The sequence below is a fragment of the Spermophilus citellus genome (assembly GCF_964194105.1).
Source record: "Spermophilus citellus genome assembly, chromosome: 2".
Lineage (NCBI taxonomy): Eukaryota > Metazoa > Chordata > Mammalia > Rodentia > Sciuridae > Spermophilus > Spermophilus citellus.
Window position 1 is genome coordinate 227286723 of NC_138183.1, and position 7400 is coordinate 227294122.

The 7400-nt window shown below is 38.9% G+C and overlaps 1 long non-coding RNA gene across 1 annotated transcript; it reads left to right on the forward strand.

The window, feature by feature from the left end:
* LOC308642587 lies at positions 1-5283 on the forward strand. The gene is made up of 3 exons (XR_014020588.1): positions 1-77; positions 984-1988; positions 3943-5283. It is a non-coding gene; the product is annotated as an uncharacterized lncRNA (long non-coding RNA).
* The last annotated feature ends 2117 nt before the right edge of the window (positions 5284-7400 follow it).

Genomic DNA, 7400 nt, shown 5'->3' on the forward strand with positions numbered 1-7400 from the left:
CTTGGAGCATCTACAGAAAAAGGAAAGCAAAATGCTAGATCCACAGGGGCCAAGATACTCTGGAATGTAAGTCACAGGTGAGCAGAGTAAGGACCGAGGCTGACTATGTTAGAAGTTCAAGGTGGTGTCCCTGATGTCTCAGAGGGAGGGGGACCCAGCTTCAAAGTTGCCTGCCACAGACACCAGAGAGGATCTAGGGCATTGTGTCTGCCGACTGTCCTCAGGGATAGAACCGGCTTAATCTCTCAGGGACCCAAATTCCAGTTTCCTGTTTGGTAAAGAAGGCATCAGCCAGCATTCTGACCTGCACTGGTTCCTGATTACTTTGAATTATGTGGCTCAGAAAACCCCCGAGATTTCACTGTCTGATATCTGGAGGCCAACTGAAAGAGAAACTAACTAATTAATGGCAGCATAAATCTAAAAGAAAATGCAAAATTTAGCACCTTCTAAGAGTAGCTTCTTGGTCTCAGTTTGGCTCTCGGCAGAGGCAGAGCTAAGAGTCCCCCGACCCCATGGATGGGGGAAGGTCCACAGCATTGTCCACACAGGGCGGTGTAACTTGACCCAGCTTTGAGTTCTGTGGCTCCTTTTATGGCTGTTACTTTTAAACAAGTTGCCTTTTGTTTTTCTCTTGCCATGGAAACTAGTAAATAAAGAGGAGCAAGATTTTTGAAAGGTCTCCAGCTTTAGATGCATTGTGGCTTGAAGATCAGTCAAAACGCTCCTCCCTGCCCCTCACCTGAAGAGGAAATAGCTACTGGGGATGAAGAAGGGAAGGAAAGAGTCGGAAGCTCTGCTCAAGGGAAGCGTGGGCTTCGTGTTGAGGTCCTCTGAGTCCAGTGTCTAACATTTGGTGCTGTTTGTTCACAAAACTATGGAGTGTGCACATTATACGATTCTTCAGAAAACTGAGTTCAGTCCGATGGTTTTTTGTTTCTTGGCTATCCTTCATGTAGCTTTCTTTGGGTGATTATTTACAGTTACTTCAGCATGGTGTCACACGACTCATTCCAGTGGAATCCGGTCAGATGGTCCTCATGCTCTGGTTCCAGCTATGGACATGTGTTTTGATTTACTAAGTGCTTAAGCCAATCATCCTATGCTTCATTCCTATGGAAGACATAATTTGCAGCAGACAACTTGGAATAGCAGCATCGTGCCTGCAAAAAAAGAATTTTTTTTTTTCCAGTGACTTCCTGATTAATTCTAAAATCTTCAACTGTCTTTTGGGTAGACACCCTTCCAAGTGGTTCACCCAGCAGGCTTCTCAACCCTGGATCCATAACCTCCTCTCCATCAACCCCTCCCACCTTCATCCTGTGCATTCCATCACTCCCAGAGAGTCTCAGAATGTCCTGGATGGGACCTTGTGTGTGTGTGTGTGTGTGTGTGTGTGTGTGTGTGTGTGTTCAACACCCCAGGTGAGTTTTGAAGCCCTGACACTGTTGAGAACCTCTGAGGTAATGTGATCTTTTAAAAGCAATTTGCTTTAATGACAATACAGGACATAAGGATAGGAAGAGAAGATGCTCACAGAAATGAAGGCACTGGAATAATGTCCACGTTCATCAAGGGGCTTGCTTCATGGTGAAGACCAGCTGCTCTCTTATCTCATGGGTTCATTTGACTTTACATAAATGCTATAAAACTGTAAAATTCTATCGTGTTTTTGGAATCTGAGACATGAAGAAAGGTCACCTCCAGATGTTTTTTGTTTTTTTTTTTTTAAAAAGCAAACTGCCATTTCACTGCACTCAATCTGGCCTCACAGATGAAAAACGGCATGTGCTGGTAAATCCACAAATAAGGAGTCATTCATTTTCTGGATGGTGAGTGACTGGCTCCCAGCACATACAGTTTTGCAGGGAGATGGACCCAAGCTTTATGAGGGCTGTTCCGCATGTAAGACAGACCCGGGCTCTGACAGAAACCACTCACCAGGTGTGAGATAGGTCTACTCTGCTTGATCACAGCCTCTCAACAAGGTAGGTATTGTTATCCCCGCTTTGTAAGTGAGAAGCTAGGCTCAGACACTTGCCCACATTTGCCCACGAGGTAGTCAGGGATTAGAACTCAGATCTGTGGCTTCAAAGCCATGCTACAGCCACATCAGCCCTTGGTCTCATGCCCTCCTGTGGAGGGGGCCATATTGGAACAATAAAGACCAGACAGCTGACAGATATGCAAACACCTCCGAGAAATATAGAAAACACCTACACACAAGAATACACAGTGATGACTCAAGAGTTTTATTAAAAAAATATACTAAGCACATATGGTAGAAGGTTAACCTTTGAGAATTCTGGGTGGTTTTGTTGACTTCTCTTTCTGTGTGTTTGAAATAATTCATTGCTGATTATTCTTGGGTGATAGGATATGGAAGAAAGGTGATAAAGTTTTCCTGTGATGAATAATTCAGGTAGTTTTACATAAACTGGAGGGAAGATAATTGCTGATATGACCTCAACAAAGAGATAAGGTGAAGAAAGCAATGCTTGTTAGTTAACTACAAAGGAAAGAGAAATGTGAGAAATAATTAAATCACCCAGTTCTCTGTGTTCTGTTGCTATGTGGCCCTCGGAAATATTCTCCCCAGTGTCTCACTTGCAATTTAATTACTGAGCTCAATTAGCCAGCAGTGCACTCTACTAGAAAAAGACATTAGTTTTTTTGTGCAATGCCGGTTGTAGGTGTACTGTTTTTCAACATGATATTGGTGTTCTCGAGTTGGAGTTGTTGCAGTGGAGATGCTCAAACCTAGGAAACCCGATATTCAGTTTTTGAGTGAACCCTGAAGCCAATCTTTAGAACCAACCAGCTTTTGTTCAAAGCAGGGTATATCTTATTTACACTTTCTTCCCAAGTTCAATGTGACACGGAAGGTTGCTCTTTGTTTTGACTCTGGGTTCATGAAAATGTATCACACTTCATGTGTTCTTCTTTCTCCTCAAGACAGCTGACACATCTCAGGCAGAGTTTGACATGTGTGCCTCACAGAAGGAAGAAAGAGATGTTTATCTCAACCATGTATGTGCTGTGGGGCACAAATGTCTGTGTCCCGTTAGAAGGAGTCTTGACTTTAGGGAAGCTGCTTATATGAATAAGTCATATCCTGGGAGTCAGCAAATTTTAATAAGACATCTCAATTCTCCCTCTGCTGTAAAAATAAAACAAAACAAACAAAAACAAGCTGGACATGGTGGTGCACATCTGTAATCCCAGCAACTCTGGAGGCTGAGGCAGGAGGATCACTAGTTCAAAGCCAGCCTCAGCAATGGTGAGGCACTAAGCCACTCAGTGAGACCCTGACTCTAAATAAAACAAAAAATAGGGCTGAGGACATGGTTCAGTGGTCGAGTGCCCCTGAGTTCAATCCCTGGTACCAAAACTAAATAACTAAATAAATAAAAATAAAAATGACTGGGGTTGTAGCTTAGTGGTCAAGCACCCCTGGGTTCAATCACCAGGACCAAAAAAAAAAAAAAAAATCAACTTTGAGATCTTTTTTTTTTTTTTTTTTTTTTTTTAAATTTTCACAAAGATAAATCTTTTATTTATTTATTTATTTATTTTTTAGTTTTTTGGCGGAAACAACATCTTTGGTTGTATGTGGTGCTGAGGATCGAACCCGGGCCGCACGCATTCCAGGCGAGCGCGCTACCGCTTGAGCCACATCCCCAGCCAACTTTGAGATCTTAGTCTCCAATAAAAGTAGTTCTAGATAGAACAGTTTAACCCCTTGGTCAGGTTCACAATATTAATTTTTAAGATATTAAAGCTGTATATGCAATATAATTCCACTTCTGTTTTAAGAAAAAAAATACAAGAGTTATATCAAAGTGTTCGATTGTTAATTTTCCCTTTCTCTTCAAGTTGATATTTTAGATAATTTCTAGTTAATTTTCTTTTATCCTTTTCTGTGTTTTCATACTTCTCTAGATCAAGCCCATATAGCCTCGCTTAACAGGAAGAAAAAGTACAAGAACTGTTTAAGGGCTGGGGAAAGAGGGAAAAATGAACACACATCTGCATGCTACAAACAGACCGTCCCTAGTGATGGAAATGTCTCACGCTTGATCCTCACTTTGCAAAGGAGAAACTCAGGACTTCCTGTGAGAGGGGTCACCGTGGTGGGCAGGAGGTCCCAGACAGTTCTCCATCTTCTACAGCCGAGGAATCTGGGCACATTTTCCTCCCCAAGGAAGACTTGGGTGAGTGGCAGCTTCATTAGGAGAGGAGAGAAGGCTACAGGTAAGTCCACAAATACCATCTCCTCTCACCATGCAGGGGAGCACAGCCTGCAGTCTCACACAGAGAAGGTGCTGCGGGAGAGCTGGACCCCAGCTCTAAAGCACCCCAGAGAGCTGAGCTTGTGGAGTCAGAAAGTCACCAAGAGAGTTTAGCAGTCACCTGGTTCAGTAGGCCCGTGGGTTCCCCATCAATCTTCTGGGGAGCCTTTCAAAATAAGGACTCTGAGTTTCACTCAGAAATTTGGGTTCAGTGTTAAAAGCTCCCAGGTGATTTCCATAGACGGCTGCGTGGTATCCACTTTAGGGCAAACTTTCCTTTTACAGACAAAGGAACTGGGTCAGTAGAGTTGACTTTTCACATGCTGGGGACTCTAAATGAGATGCCTCTGTTCAAGGGTCTCCCTTTGGAAATTGCATGACTGGGGTCAAGGGTGTAGCTTAGTGGTAGAGCATGTGCTTAGCATGCTGAGGCCCTGGGCTTGATCCCCAGCACACACACAAAAATTTCCATGCTCAAAACATTGTGTGACCCCTTTTTTACACTGTTTTCAGGACACACAGGATTCTTTTGACTATTCTTAAAAAATAGGTTAACAGCACACTTCTGAGAGGAGAAAAGAGTGATAAAATAATTTGTTATATGTTTCTGAAATATCTGTTGACCGAAAAAGGTTTTGTTATATTGGTGGAGTACTAAAAGCTATTATTCTTTTAAAATATTTCTAAAAATTATTTCTAATAAACTCAACACGTATCCTTGTATATTGGTGCAAAAAATTATAATGTTTATATACTGATTGTATGACTATTAAAATAGCAATCAGAATAACTTCTCTTGTTCTTTAGTTTCTTAGGCATTTCTTCATTTAAAAGTATTTTATTGCTTGTAAAACATAATATGTGAAATTGTGATACAAAAGTAGCAAAGCAAGCTTAGAAAATTAATTTGGTGTCAGAATTTTATATAATATAAGAAATGAGCGGCTGGGGCTCAACGGTAGAGCACTCACCTAGCACATGGTGAGGCACCAGATTTATCCTCAGCACCGCATAAAAATAAATAAATAAAATAAAGGTATTGTGTCCAACTACAACTTAAAAAATTATTTTTAAATGATAATATTTTATTAATGTGATATCTTGACTGATCATAACAATTTTCTGGCTTGCATTTCTGCAAATAAATTTATTAGATCATTGTACCTTTAACAACTTTTTGTGCTTTAATATTTTTAGTAGTTTTTTTTTTTAGTGCATTTTTAGGTTCACAGCAAGATAGAGTGTCAGGGACAGAGATTTTCCCACATGCTCCCTCCTCTGACCTCTGCACAACCTTCTCCATTATCAACATTCCATCTCAGAGTGGTGGGTTTGTTGCAATTGATCGATGTGCATTGAGTGTCATTTCACCCAAGTCCAGAATGTACACGAGGGTTCTCTTGCCGTTGTACATTCTGTGGGTGTGGACGAATGAATAATGACACATATCCGCCATGACTTGTATCTACTCAAAGAAAGCAGTTTCACTGGCTCAAAATTCTCTGTGCTCTGCCTGTTCATTCTCAGCCATTTTAAACTCTAATACTAGGGCACTAATATTTCTGAAGAATATTATTTTCCAGTGTATTTTAGTTATTTTGTGTCCTTTTTATAAAATTCCCAAGACCTTTAAAAAGTTATAATATATGGTTAATTAATGTGACATTCTTGACATGGGTTGACTTTTCTTTGGACAAAACAATGTATTTTAAAATATTTAAAATCTCAAAAAACTACTGAGAAAATATCCTGTTTTACAGATACTGTGGTAATGGTAAAATTCAAAGCAATTTATGTTAGATGAAGGATATTTTCAGTTCTATTTTTAAATTAAATAGCTAATTCATGAATACTATTTTCAGCTTCTATTCAGAGTAAATCTTTTTGACAAGTGTTTTTTTAAAATAAAATTTACCAGAAATATTTTCTGTTATTCTGTTTAAATTTTGCCAAATTTAGATGCTGAAAAATTATAGGTCTTCTGAATTATATGTCATTCCAGCAAAGAATGATTACAAATAGAATCCCCATCCAAACAGCTTTCCTAGATGTTGAGATACTTCAAGCTTAATTACCAAGTTTCCAGATCAAATCTCCTATACTGTTTACTGTTTGAGTTATCATTCCTTTATTTGTTTAGGTTCACCTACGATTTGATATATTTCAACATCTGCTTATTTGTAAGTTTTTTGGTTGTTTGTTTGTTTAATTTTTTTTTAACTGGTGGCATTTCTCCAAAAGCTTCAGAAGCTGCCCATTAGAGATTGCCATGTATTGTAAACTACCTTAAAGATTTCCAACTGATTTTAAATGAAAATCCATCAATTATAGAATGCTTGTCTCTAAATAAGTAAATAAGTAAACATTCAGTTCATTGTAAGACACTTAGGTTTATTGAAAACAATTTGAAAGTTTAAAATGTTTTAATATTGGATTGATTATGAAAAATAAAGAGATAAACCTCATCACCATGCCAAGATTTTACAAAATTCAGCATTAGTCTTGTCAAAAAAGTTTGGTAGTTTAGGGGGGGTTGCACTCTCTCTCTCCCTCCCCCGCCTCCTCTCTCAAAATTTGACAACTATAGCTTCTATTTTTACAGGAGACGATAGTATCGTTTTTGTATGTGATGGCTTTTGTGTGTACCTAACCAATTCTGAGTACACTCCATAGGCTATTTTCTCTCAGAAAGAGCATTGTTTTTACTTGATGTGTGCTTCACCAAAATATTTATTTACATTATCAATGCAAACGCAAATAAGTTTATCATTATTTTTAAACATTTTAATTGAATGTGTGACAGCATTCAGAATAAAGTCAAGGATAGGATGAAATCCTGAGGCTTTCCTTGGGTCTAAGAACTGCAATACAGTAATCCAATTTCAGAAAATATCTAAACTGATTTTCTATTTTAGGAACCAAGTAGCTGTGGTACATGCATACACTGGCATCATTTAACTGTTTACAAAGTGCTTTTAGTAATAAAGCCAATTGGCTAATGACTACTGCTTTCACTGTTTTTTAGAACTCTTAGCTATTTATCACTTTTTATTTACAATTTTTTCAGTAAATATCAATTCCATAACATGAGAATTTACTGTAAATCAG